This window comes from Lactuca virosa, chromosome 6 (assembly GCF_052849685.1).
Source record: "Lactuca virosa cultivar CGN04683 chromosome 6, Lactuca_virosa_CGN04683_v6, whole genome shotgun sequence".
In the NCBI taxonomy this organism is placed as follows: Eukaryota; Viridiplantae; Streptophyta; class Magnoliopsida; order Asterales; family Asteraceae; genus Lactuca; species Lactuca virosa.
In genome coordinates this window covers 172,120,320-172,135,116 of record NC_136431.1, presented here as the reverse complement: position 1 = coordinate 172,135,116, position 14,797 = coordinate 172,120,320, and the positions used below count along the sequence as shown (strand labels likewise).

Genomic DNA, 14,797 nt, shown 5'->3' with positions numbered 1-14,797 from the left:
ATGCAGTCTGTACGAGGATGCGCGGCTGATGGATCATGACACAACTATATGACAGCTGTGCAACGACATGCAAAGTACAACTAGTCGTACCTTCGAGCATAATACCATAAATGCGATAAGATGGCATGACAAGGTCGATACGGGAAGAACTCGTTACATCTTCCTCTTTCGCTATAAATAGGTAATCCGACTCGTCAAGGAGGTAGGTACACAGAAGTCATACTCATTTCACTCGTTTAACTCTTCACCTCTATAGTCGATCAATAATATAGCCTTTCACTAACTTAACCGTCGGATCATCGTCCGGGATCTCATCCCGGCCGACTAGCTTACGGTTTGTTTGTATTCTTCAGGTCAATCTATTTGCTCAAGTAAAACTAATTCAATGGTGAAAGATGGAAGACGGACCCGATGGTTCATCAATGTGTCAAATGCTATCAATTTATAAATTAGATGTTGATGTGTCTGTGGGGGGTCATTTTTGAATAATTATTGTTATTGGATTTATGTGATGATTATTGCAAAAGCTATTAAATGTTAAATAATTAATTAGAAATATTTTTAATATAATAAAGATGAATAATGCATTTTATGCACCAGAATTAGTAAATCAACTTATTCATATTTTTTATATAAATGATATTCGCTGCTGCATTACACCCTTCTGGCCACCTTGATTGAAATCCACATGATTAGAACTTGGATCTGCTATGAGGAACCATGTCTTACCTGGTGAGCCATTAGGTGATAGCTAACTTTCTCATCATAAAATTAATAAATTAATCCATGTTACCATCATATGCATATTGTTGTCAATGGAGTACAAATGTTCACCGGTGGAACTCAAATGAGCGTATTCAATGAACTAGGTACAAGTATAAACACATTTTGGTTTAGGTGGATAGTTTTTTAGTATGAATTAAAATGGGTAGGGGCAAGATAGGTGACTCACCGACGTTTTTTTGGATTTTATAAAAATCAATATGTTGAATATCTTTACAAGGTCTATATATTTTTATATTATTAATAGTTTTAGTTGTAAAGCATTTTGAATAGTTAATCCCTTTAGTTTGCTTTGCTGCATCCAAAGCTAGGGTTATGTGCGGTCTGATTCTGATAAGCGTGAAGTGGAACAGGTAAAAGCCGTACAATGACAAAGATGTGAATGTAATAACTTTATGTAATGAAAATAATGTGGATGGAGACCAAAAAGAGCAAAAAAAAAAAAAAAAAAAAAAAATTATACCAGAAAAGCTTAAGAACGTGTTATGGATAAAGCAGGCTATCGTCAACGACCAATTTCTCAATTATTGGTATGTGGAATGTGCCATCAAAAGCAAACTAAAAAGCTAGTTCCTTTGGACTGTGAAGTCTAGTGCTTAATTACTAAGACATCATCATTTATATCACTGCATATTAAGAACTTACTAAATTTGTTGATTATATTTTAATCATTAATGTATCAACTATTGCTCGTGTATGCTAAATTGAGGCGAAATCAATAAGATCATTGGATCTTCGAGCACCCATTAGGAGTGTTTTATTTATAGGTCTACGATTTAGCAATTAATAAATCAGAATTTTTGTGCTATATATGTTATAACAATACAATAAAAGCTGAGGGTCTAAACGTGTCAAGTGGAAGTGGTGAAACATTTGGACGTTTGTGAAACTTCTGAGGAGTTAAAAATTTAAATGTGGGAAATTTGGATTTTTTTTTCATATTTTTTATAAGCAAATACAAAGTCCTTAAACTCTATCCCAATTCTCCTTCTCTCAACCTCAGTTACGTTTCTTAACTCAATTGTTTTGATGAAGTTTTAGCTTTTCTCTTTTACTGTAAGTGTGTTGTGGATTCTAAACAATATTAGATCATCTTGTCGTTAACAGGATTTCTTGGTCTTATTAGTGCCATTCTGATTTTAGTTATAATCAAGAGTTTTTGTTTGTAGATGGAGGCCTTCATGGAGGAGTTTCAACATCTTAAGTTCCAACTAGAAGAGATAAAGTTAGCCACCACAAACTTTGATAACAATAACGTTATTGGGAAAGGTGGATTTGGGAACGTTTACAAAGGAGTACTCTCTCAGTGTGAGGGGCAAAATGTTTTAGCTTTTAAGCGTCTTGATCGTAGATATGGGCAAGGAGACTCTGAGTTCTGGAAAGAAATCTTGATGCTTTCTCATTACACTCATGAAAATCTCATCTCTCTCCTGGGATTCTGTGATGAAGATGGTGAGCAGATCCTTGTGTACGAGCATGCATCTCATGGAAGCCTTGATCACCACTTAAATTGCACTACTCTCACATGGAGACAACGCCTAACGATATGCCTTGGGGCTGCAATGGGATTGTGCTACCTTCATGATCCAAAAGGGACACAACAAAGAGTTCTCCACCGTGATATAAAAAGTTCCAATATTTTACTTGGTGAGAATTGGAATGCTAAAGTTTCAGACATGGGACCATCAAAAATTGTTAGAAAAATAGGGGATGAATAGATTGATTGCATTCTCTGAAAGTCGTGATTAACTATCAAATTGAAGTATTTCGATGGTACAGATTGAACACTCAATTGGATGAAATTCAGAGAATGAAATCTGAGAATGTATGTGAAAATGTTCTTCAAGATGTACCAGAAAAATGACCAAAAAACGGATATATCATTCCTGTCTGAAAACTGTCAATAGACAGTTACAAACTGTCATAAAACTACCAAACCTGTCAAAACGGATCTCAGGGAAAAAAGGGTCAACTTTCTAAAATTGGATTTTGTGACAACCCGAAATTTCCATTCGTACAAACCCTACAGTCAAGCACTTCAAATAAAAGTCAAATACTTTTTTGCTAAATTTTAGCCGGTTTAAAGTCCGTTTGAGTGTTTTAAAGCTTAGTACTTAAGGAGATAACTGGAGAGAGGATACCCTAGGATTTATTGTGCATCGATAAAGTCTCAAAAACTCCAAGAGTTTGGAGTTTACGGCCCAAACATAGTGTTTACGGCCGTAAACTCTAAGGAGTATAAATATGACACTTAGTCATTTTTATCACTTTTTCACAATTTCAAGACTAGGACTCGAAATCCTCTCAAGTATCATCCGATTTTCCTTCTTGATCTTCAACTTTGTAAGTGTTTATTGCCTTAATTAGTTGATATCCTTCATCATCTAGTGATCTTATATGATTTCATCAATGAAATCATTCCATTTGTGTAGATCTTCAAGTGTTCTTCATTTCACCAAGAACACCAAGAACACACACTAGTGTTTTTGGACTTTAAACACTCTTACAAGCTTCCTATAAGTAAGTACACTCCTCCTAACTGGTTATCTGCTGTTAAACCATGGAAAAACAGCAAGAATCCCCAAGAACACATGGGTTTACGGTCAAGGCATCTCCTTGAACCGTAAACACCATCAAGTGGTGCATAAGTGCCACCATTACCTTCTAGGGCTTGGATATTGGACTAGAAACTTGCATGCATGAGCTAAAGACCTTAAACCACGAAATGGTAGGAGTTACCATGGGTTTACGACCTTAAACTCATGGGTTTACGACCGTAAACTCCATGAGAGTTGGTCCCAAAACCGTAAACTCCAATGAAGGGCCATTTTGAGCCCTAGTCCCTTCCTAAGCCTTGGATACAAGTATAGATCACTTCCTTGTGTGGTATAAGACCTTAAAACTCAAAATGGTACTAATTACCATGACTTTACGGCCGTAAACTCATGGGGGAAATGACCATGGGCTGTAAACTCATGTTTGTTACCATATGGGAAGTAAACTCCAATGTGAGGCCATACTCTCTTTAGATACAACCCTTTAGTACTCCTAGCACTTGAATCAAAGTGTTATCCACGTATTAGGGTGTCTTTACTTGATAAATTGGTTGTTAAATGACTAATTGGATACATATATGTATCATTACATGTTAAATAGGATCCGTGTGTGTGTTTAAGTCCTCACTTGACACTTAGCATCCTATCCGGCACTTCCATCCAAATCACTCACTACAGGTGAGTTCATACCCCTTAATTAACCTTTTAAATGTTTTTAAATACTTTTATGGGGGAATACAAGTTGAATCATGATAGTTATTATATCAATCACATGTGATTAATAACTATCAAACTATGGGTTTGCTACATTTTTAGCTGTTTTACCAAGCAAACTACTTCAAAATGATTTCTCGAACGCTTTTACACGTTAAACTCTTTATCAAACTTGTTTTCTAAACTACACCTTTCCTTTCAAATTTTGTTATAGCTATGTTTCAAACAAAGGTTTTCATGTACTTCAAACTATGTTCCAAATAAGGGATTTCTTATACTTTAAACTGTTTATATCAAACAAACTGCTTTTAAATCGTTTTATAAATTGACATCAAGTCATCAAGTCTTATTATTAAACTTTTCAGATGTTTTACAAAACTTCTTTTAAACTTTTATATTGTCAAATGCATGCCTATATATGTATAGTTATATAAGTAATGTTTAAAGGACTTAGGACTGCTAACTCGCTTTAATTCCTTTTCCTTGTTTGGATGTGGCCTTAGGGTATCGGTTATTTGTCCGAATGTCGTCTAATTATTAGTTATATATTATGTATACTTACATAGACATAAAAGTTCTATCAGTCAGTTCAGTACCTTTGGGTAGCAAAGGCATACTTTCATTTATTCATATACATACATTACTAGTAACTATAATGGGTATAGTTTAGGAGATACTATTTACTATTCCTAGTGCAAGGAATCACACAAGAGTCAGTTCATACATGAGTCTATACAAATATACTATACACTATATAAAGAGACACTATTACAGACTATATGAAGAGACACTATTACATACTATATGAAGAGACACTATTGTATACTATATGAAGATGCACTAGTACATACATTACTCCCCACGAGACTGACCATCCTACACCTAGAGTCTGCATTTCATTTATTTAGACTCTCCGAGGCGTATTGTTCATTTAATACCACCTGGAGTCTGCAGTTCATTCATTTAGACTCTCCGAGGCGTATTGTTCTTTTAATACCACCTGGAGTCTGCATTTCATTCATTTAGACTCTCTGAGGTGTATTGTTCATTTAATACCACCCGGAGTCTGCATTTCATTCATTTAGACTGTTCGAGGCATATTGTTCTTTTAATACCACCTGGAGTCTGTGTTTTAATCACTTTATAGCCAGCAGTGTCACTGCTGAGGTAAAATATTATTTTCCCTATTACAGTTACTTTGTGATTTTATCACATACACATTTATGTATAACTATATTTAGATACTAATAGTTATACAAGGGAAAAACATTCATTTTTTCAGAGGTGCAAACCTTCAAAACAGTCGGGTCTTGATAGAAGACTGCTTTTTATACTAGTAGGAAATATGGGATTTTCTAGGGTTTTCATACTTATACAAACTTTTCATAAAGCATTTACAAGTCTTTTCTTTACGGTTTTACAATTCAATGACACTAAAATACTTATGAATTCACCAGCTTAAATCCTGATCTACACTTTCAAAATAACTTGTATTCTCAGGTCACCAGTAGACAGGTACGATGACTAGGTTTTGAGAAGACGGAGCAGTCAAGACTCGTTTTTTATTTCGATATATTATATTCATGTCTTATACTATGAAAGAACACACATGTATTAAAATCTCACTATTAATGCAATGGATGATGTTGTTGCTTGTTTACTACTTTACACTGTTGTGATACTTTACATGACGTCCTCATCGCCAGAACGTTTCCGCCGTTCTTGGTTTTGGGGTGTGACAGATTTTCGATCCCAGCCAGGGGCTCTGCCCCTTAGACCCCGCCAGGGGCTGCCGCCCCTGGGACCCCGCTCACAGGGGCGCTGCCCCCGGACCCCCGTTCATTTAGGGGCTTCGCCCCTAAATAACAATATACTTTGAATCTTGAAAAACTTGAACAAGTGTGCACTCCTACACCATCCTAACTTGTTCAATATTCAACAAGATCACTTTTGGTCAACAAATTTAATCCTATTACACTTAAATAATATTGATGATATAAAATCACCAATACACCTCCCCCATTTAAGTGTAATCCTTATTAAACTTAAAACAAAACATAAACAACAACAAATTGATGCATAAATGAAATGTCGTGACGATTGAATTTCATATTAGTATATTACTCAATCCAAATATTCGGATATCAGGGTGTCACTAATGATTAAACTCTTTCTATTAAAAGTGAATACATGAAGATAATACACACACCAGTTTACATTCTCATAATTTCTAACTTGACACTATATTTTACTAGCTTGTGCCCCATCCTTCAATAAGCATATCAAAGCCAAGTCTCAACTTCTTGAAGCAGCTAAACTTCATGCTTATATAGGTAGTTCTTTTATTCTTGCACCTGCAAATGCAATTTTTCAAAGAACTATTAAGAAATAATTTTTCAACCTCCTTAACTTGCAGTACTGAACACATACCTTGGGATGATCATAAAAATGTGTTCCAATCTTCAAATATCAAGCTTTCCACATTGAATTCAACATCTAATAATGCATTAGATGGGAATTGGGTATCTTAATATAAAAGATTTTAATTGGACTTTAAGCCCATCCCTGTAGCCGCCGTGTGCATAAGATCTCTTGCTAACCCTTTGGTTAGATGATCGGCTAAATTCAACTAAGTTCTTACAAACTCCACAGATATCACACCAGTCATGATGAGCTCACGAATCATGCTATGTCTAACACCTAAATGTCTAGACTTTTCATTGTACACTTGACTATAAGCCTTATCCAAGGTTGCGGCACTATCACATCTGATAGAAATGGTAGATATCGGTTTGGGCCATAATGAAATTTCATAAATCAATTTCCTTAACCACTCAGCTTCTTTACCAGCAGCAGACAATGCAACAAACTCAGACTCCATGGTTGAGTTAGTAATACAAGTTTGTTTCTTAGATGCCCAAGAAATGGCACCTCCTCCAAGAAGATACACCCAACCACATGTAGAGGAGTGATCCTCTAAGTTGTTAATCCAGCAGGAATTTGAATAACCTTCAAAAATAGAAGGATATCCACTATAAGTTAAACCATAATTCATGGTCCCTTTTAATTACTTGAATACTCTACTCACAGCTTGCCAATGATGTGAACTAGGATTGCTAGTATATCTACTAAGCCTTCCCACAGCATATGCTATATCAGGCCTAGTACTAACCATGGCATACATTAGACAACCAATAGCCCTAGAATATTCAAGTTGAGACATTGGAGATCCTTTATTTGGTAAAAGCTTGAGACTAGGATCTATAGGAGTGCTAACAGGAGAACAATTCTCAAAGTTAAACTTTTTCAATATCTTCTCTATGTAATGAGATTGAGAAATTGAAATCCCATTGTTTCCTTGTTTAATTCTTATACCAAGAATTACCTCAGCCTCCCCCAGGTCTTTCATTTCAAAACTGGATGATAAGAATTTCTTGGTTTTATTAACTTCTTCTAAATCAGTACCAAAAATTAACATATCATCCACATATAAACCAATCATGACTCCTTTACCAGAAGTATCAAATTTTCTATATACACACTTGTCAGCTTGGTTTAATGCAAAACCATTAGACAAGACAACATAATCAAACTTTTGATGCCATTGTTTTGGTGCTTGCTTCAAACCATATAATGATTTCTTTAATTTGCACACTTTGTGTTCATTTCCAGGCATCACAAACCCTTCAGGTTGTTTCATGTATATTTCCTCATCCAAGTCACCATTCAAGAATGCAGTTTTCACATCCATTTGGTGAATCACAAGATTATGTATAGCTGCAAGAGCTAATAAAAATCTAATAGTAGAAATTCTGGCAACAGAAGCATAAGTATCAAAGAAATCAATTCCTTCCTTTTGTCTAAAGCCTTGGATAACCAATCTGGCTTTATACTTAGCAATTGTGCCATCCACCTTCATTTTTCTTTTAAGGATCCATTTACATCCTAATGCCTTGCAACCAAGAGGTAAATCAGACAATACCCAAGTATTGTTATGCATGATAGAATCAATCTCATCGTGAATTGCCTCTTTCCAAAATGAACATCCCTAGAAGCCATAGCTTCATTGAAAGTCTTTGGATCCTCTTCAATATTAAAACAATATTGATGTTGACAAATAGTCTCATTCCTTGTTCCTTCAACTAAATATAGTTGAAAATCAGATCCAAAAGACTTAGCTTTTCTAGCTCTGGTGCTTTTCGTAAGTTCAGGTACAGAACTTGCACCACTAGAAACATCTTCAGCATGAGTAGTACTCTTGCTGGAAGATTGATGAATCATGTCCCTTGGTCTAGGTATAGATGTAAATCTTTCTTCATCAAAGATAGCATCTCTTGACTCTATCACTCTGTTTACAGAAACATAGTCATTAGATTCTAAAACATAGAATCTATATGCTTTGGAATGCTCAACATATCCAATAAAGATACAATCTATACCTCTCTCACCCAATGTTTTCCTTTTGGGTTCAGTGAGCCTTACAACTACTCTACAACCCCAAACTTTAAGATAACTCAAATTTGGTACCTTTTTACACCAAAGTTCATAAGGAGTATTCTTACTCCTTTTATTTGGAGTTCTATTCAAGATGTAACATGCAGTTAACATTGCCTCACCCCAAAACCCTTCACTTAAACCAGAATATGACAACATGGAATTAACCATTTCTTTCAAAGTCCTATTCTTTCTTTCAGCTACACCATTTTGTTGTGGTGTATATGGAGCTGTGGTTTGATGTATTATTCCAGTTGATTCAAAATAAACTGGATCATAATACTCACTACCTCTATCAATACGCAATACTTTTATTAATTCATTTTTATGAAGCTCAACTTGTTGTTTATAAATTTTAAATTTATCAAGTGCTTCATCCTTAGAATGTAGCAAATAGATATAACAATATCTAGATGCATCATCAATAAAAGTAACAACATACTTCTTGTTTCCAAGGGAACGTGTTGCATGGAAATTACATAAATCACTATGTATAAGATCCAACACCTTGCTTTCCCTAACAACATCTTTGAAAGGTTGTCTAGTGATTTTAGTTAGCATGCATGTTTTACATTTTTCATTATTTTGCATATCAAAAGTAGGAATTAAACTCATTTTAGACATGTCTTTTAATCTCTTGTAATGAATGTGTCCTAGTCTAGCATGCCATAATTCAGATTTATGAAAATTATTGCTAGTACTACTAGAAGCCATGTAAACAGAATTATCACTAGAAGGATAATTAATATTAAGCCTAATCATTCTATTACATATATAGCCAAATCCCATAAAATAACCATGTCTTCACAAGATATACTTGTCACTTTCTAACACTTGTTTGTAACCACAATTATTTAATAGAATTTCAGACACAAGATTCTTACGAATCCCTGGAACATATAAAACATTGTTCAAACACAAACATTTCCCAGAAGTAAAAGTAAGTAAAACAGATCCTATGCCCTTGATTGGTTCAGTTGCAACATTTCCCATCTTCACAACAGATCCATCTTCAATTGGTTGAAAGTCCTTGAACCAATCTAGATCTTTGCAAACATGACTTGTTGCTCCCGAATCAACCCACCATGCAACTTTATCATCCTGCACATAAAATGCTTCAGAAATCACAGAAATATAATTCTGAATATATTTAGAATTTTGCATGAAAACAGAAATCTGACCTTGTTGCTTTTCTGGATCCTTGGATCTACTTGGTCCAGCACCATCCTTGTTCACTTTGCGGAGACGACAATCTTTCTTGAAGTGACCCGGTTTGTTACAATTCCAACAAACCAACTTAGCCTTCTTGTTGGAAGACTTTTCATCCTTTCCTTTAAACTTCCTTTTTCCAATAGACTTCTTGGGATTCTTTGAACTTTCTCCTTCCACCATGTTCACAGAAGAGGAACCAACTTGGTTCTTGCCTTTAGGATTGTTATCAAGTTCTTGAGTCCTTATGGACTCTTCAATCCTTAAATGGCTTCCAAGTTGAGTCAAAGTCAATTCCTCTTTGTTATGTTTCAGATTGTGTTTAAAATCCTTCCAGGAAGGGGGCGGTTTGTCAATGATCACAGCCACAGAAATGGCTTCATCCATTTTCAGATTGTGTTGAGCAAACTGTCCCAAAATCCTTAACATTTCATGGAATTGTTCCATAACAGGCCTGAAGTCAATCATCTTGTAACCCATAAAGTTACTAACAAGAAACTTCTTACTAGAAGCATCTTCAGCCTTGTACTTGGATTCAAGAGAATCCCACAGTTCTTTTGCAGATTCGAAATTTTGATAGATGTCAAAAAGAGAGTCAGACATACCATTGAGAATATGACCACGACATATGTAATCATCATTTTCCCACTTTGATCTTCTTCTTGTTGCCTCCAAAGGTTCATCTTCGACAGATTCTGGTAAGACTGGCATGGGTGTACTCAGAACATACACCACTTTCACAGTGGTAAGGAGAAACTTCATCTTCTTCTACCATCTACGAAAATCTTGCCCTTCAAACTTATTCAATTTTTCAAACTTACTTGTCATTTCCTTTACAGAATCACCACTTTCCATGATTGCAGAATACTTTAATTTTTGTTAGAAAAATAGGGGATGAATAGATTGCTTGGATTCTCTGAAAGTCGTGATTCACTATCAAATTGAAGTATTTCGATGGTACAGATCGAACACTCAATTGGATGAAATTCAGAGAATGAAATCTGAGAATGTATGTGAAAATGTTCTTCAAGATGTACCAGAAAAATGACCAAAAAACGGATATATCATTCCTGTCTGAAAACTGTCAATAGACAGTTACAAACTGTCATAAAACTACCAAACCTATCAAAACGGATCTCATGGAAAAAAGGGTCAACTTTCGATCCCAGCCAGGGGCTCCGCCCCTTGGACCCCGCCAGGGGCGCTGCCCCTGGACCCCTGTTCGTTTAGGTGCTTCGCCCCTAAATAACAATATACTTTGAATCTTGAAAAACTTGAACAAGTGTGCACTCCTACACCATCCTAACTTGTTCAATATTCAACAAGATCACTTTTGGTCAACAAATTTAATCCTATTAAACTTAAATAATATTGATGATATAAAATCACCAACAAAAATTGGACCTGCTAATCAGCAGCACACATTTCTTGTCTCCAATGTTGTAGGTACCTTTAGGTATTTAGATCCTATGTATCTGGCCACGAGCATTCTAACAAAAGAATCAGACGTATATTCTTTCGGTGTGGTCTTATTTGAAGTATTGTGTAGGAGACTATGTTTTGAATATAACAAAGGTCATTTGCGAAGTTTAGTGCAATTGTGGAAAAAAAAAACTACAAACAAAAGAAACTGGATGAGATTATCTTTCAATATTTGAAGCAACATATTGATCCAATTTCATTGGAAACATATTCAGACATTGCCTATCGATGAAAGGCCAAAGATGTGTGAAGTTGTCGAAAAACTTGAGATTGCTCTTGCCTACAGATCCATTGAGGAGCTAAAGATGTTTCTTTCAAAAGGAATCTTCCTTAACCGGGGCAGAACGGTAATTAATTAACCATGTTTGTATAAAGTATAAACCTCTAATTTATATTTTTCTTTGTGAATGGTAAATTGTGATTTATGAAATTATATTATAGCTTAATTTGAGGATTTTCGCGTTTTTAAAACCAAATAATGCTTGTAAAGTAGAAATTTCTCCAACAATTATGTAATAAAATGGCATTCCATGCACCACTACTCTTGTAAATGTACTCATATCCTACATCAGCCGAATTAACATATGATCTCTTTTAATGGACAGAGGTTTTGGCTAAATAAGAATGGAAAACATTGTGAAACCATATCTGCAGCAGAATGTTTGATTCCTATTCGCACTGTATCTGAGTATTATTATCGGCGAACCAAACCAAGGTTACATTTTCTTCTACTTTTTGTTTCCATGTTTTTGAGATTGTTTCATGATTATAGAGTAATGTATTATTTGCCGCAACTTCGTGCAGATTTATAGCATCTTCGTGCAGATTTGCAGTGAACGGCCATCAACCATTATGTATGGAATTCAAAACACATGTCAGACCACAATTTTTGTCACATTATATCACATACACTTTAAATCTTGTGTTTCAATTGAAGTACACAAACTATTTAGGCCTCTATTACAGATTGACTGGGTAGACAAAATCTTGGACTTCGTACTTAGTAGAGAAGAGAGAAGATGGTTGTTTGATGGCATAATCGTATCAATTTACTAGCGACAGCAGAAATTTTGATCTTGAAATTACATTTCTATCCGAGGAACCATTGATAGTTGAAGGCATCGCGTTTCTTCCCCTAGAGAGCGTAAGACCGCAAATATTGGTTTCTTTATTTATATATTGTTTTTAGTGTAACAGAATCTATATGGGTCACCTTGTCCGTGGTATCAAATAAAACACATTTGTAGAATAGTTTTTTTGTTGCAATAGTCAATCAATATCTAATGTGTAAGTTGTATAGGTGGAGCAAGAAGTGGTAGGGGATGAAGAGATGGATATGCAAATCATATCTGATTCAGACACATATTGGGAACAAAAGTTGCCATGTGATTATGAGGACATAATCAAAACGTCAAAAGATAGTTTGCAATGGACAACAAAGAAGGAACTATACTCTCTTCTTTGCAAAGGGTTCCCGATCAATGATGGTGACCAGGTATATTTCTGAAACATAGTTTGTAAACTTATATAATTCTCATATGTAGCCTAGCTATGAACATGGTTTTACTAATTAAGTTAATGGGAATTTCAAACCACCATGGGAGGAGAAGTATGGGAATTTCAGACCTCCACTACTTCTGAAAAGATTTTGATTGATTGCGCATTGAACCTTTCCGCTAATGAGTCGCTCGAAGGACTTATTGTACAAGGCATAGAGTTTAAACCGATGAATTAATTAATTGTAAATATTAGCGGTGAATAAGGTAGCATAGAATTTTTTTTCTCCAAACTATGCATCATACCAAATATAGTTAGATACAAACTTTTTGCTACCAGTAACGTACCAAAAGTGTTTCTAGACAACTTATTTGGCTACCAATAAGTTTGGTTGTTACAAATTGGTAATTGTATGTAGTAATTTTATTTTAATTTTCTTGTATAAGAGTTAACATGGGGTAACTTTGTTGTTTAATAAAGAAATTACTTATGTAATTCGTTTAATTTACTAAAGAATTTTATTGAAGTAACTTTTAAATTTATAATTTAACATAGTAATAACTATTGACTAATGTGGTTAAAAAACACTAAACACACTTGACAATTGAAATATACGATATATATATATATATATATATATATATATACATACGACATACGTACATACATACATACATTCATATATATATTTTTCTTGAACGGCAAATCTAATCTACTTCTTAACTACTCCTTAATTCCACCTATGTCCACGATGAGACTTGAACCCTCGACCTCAAGGAGGAAGGGCAAGACCTGATACTGCTAAGTTAGAAGCCTTTTGGTACATGCAAACATGCATAGACACACAAATACATACATGCATACATGCATACATGCATACATACATACATACATACATACATACATACATACATACATACATACATACATACACACATACACACATACATACATACATACATACATACATACATACATACATACATACGTGTTTACAAACATAAATACATACATAGATATGTACACACGTAGATACGAACATATGTACATACATACATACCAAGGTTGTAAAAGTCGCTAGGTAATGGTCGTGTGGTCGACCGGGTTTATGGGATTAATCGTTCAAAGAGGTGATTAATTGGTGCCTTTATAGAGACCATTAATTGTAATATAATTTACTTTTAAAAAGTAAAAATTACATACTATAACATCCATTTTCATGATGTTTCTGATTTTGGGATAGCGGACCGTAATTTGATCGAATAAAGGTCTTGGGCTTCAAGGGAATAGGTTTAGACCCTATTGGATGATGATAACATTGGTTAAGTGATTTAATCCCTTGAATTATGCTTTGAACCCAAAGGGTAAAATAGGAAAAATGATATTTCGGGGTTCTTGCATGAATTAACGAATTTATTTCAATATGTGCAAAGTCAAGATTAATTAGATAGGATGATAGGTCTTGTCATTACCTTCGCATGCATATAGAGATCACTAAAAACGGAGTTAGAACGAAAAAGTTATGACTGTTTGAAGTTGAAGTTGAAAACTGAAAAATCATGAATTTATCTGAGGAGCACGGGGCGCCCCCGACCCAGTAGGTTGCACGTTTTTTTATGGCTTTGGGGGTATTTAAAGGACATTAACCCTAAGGGTTCATCATTTCCATCCTCCGCCTCCTCTAGAACACCCCTAATGAAACCCTAGCCTCCATTGAAGTATTTGGAACTCATCCTCTCTCCTAAATCCATTTTGGTACTCTCGTAATGTCCATTTGGTGCTTTCTTTTGGTGGTATTGTGCTCTAGAAGGAAGAAGAACAAGAAATATTGGTCCTTGAAGTTATACATTTGAAGTATTCATCCTTTATTCACCTTCTAGACCCTTGTGAGTTACAAAGATTCTTGCTTTGTTGTGTTTTTTCATTATAGTATTTGGGGTGTTGGCCATTTTTATGAGTTTTGGTCCATTTGTAACTTTTTCCATGGAGTTTGAAGAACTCCATGAGCTTTGGTTCGTGTTTAAGATCTGGTGATTTGGTGGAGTAAAGAGTGTATGCATGAA

At 34.9% G+C, this 14,797-nt stretch overlaps 1 pseudogene; it reads left to right on the top strand.

The window, feature by feature from the left end:
• The first annotated feature begins 11,224 nt into the window (after window positions 1–11,224).
• On the top strand, window positions 11,225–12,878 carry LOC145122075 (uncharacterized; annotated as a pseudogene).
• The last annotated feature ends 1,919 nt before the right edge of the window (window positions 12,879–14,797 follow it).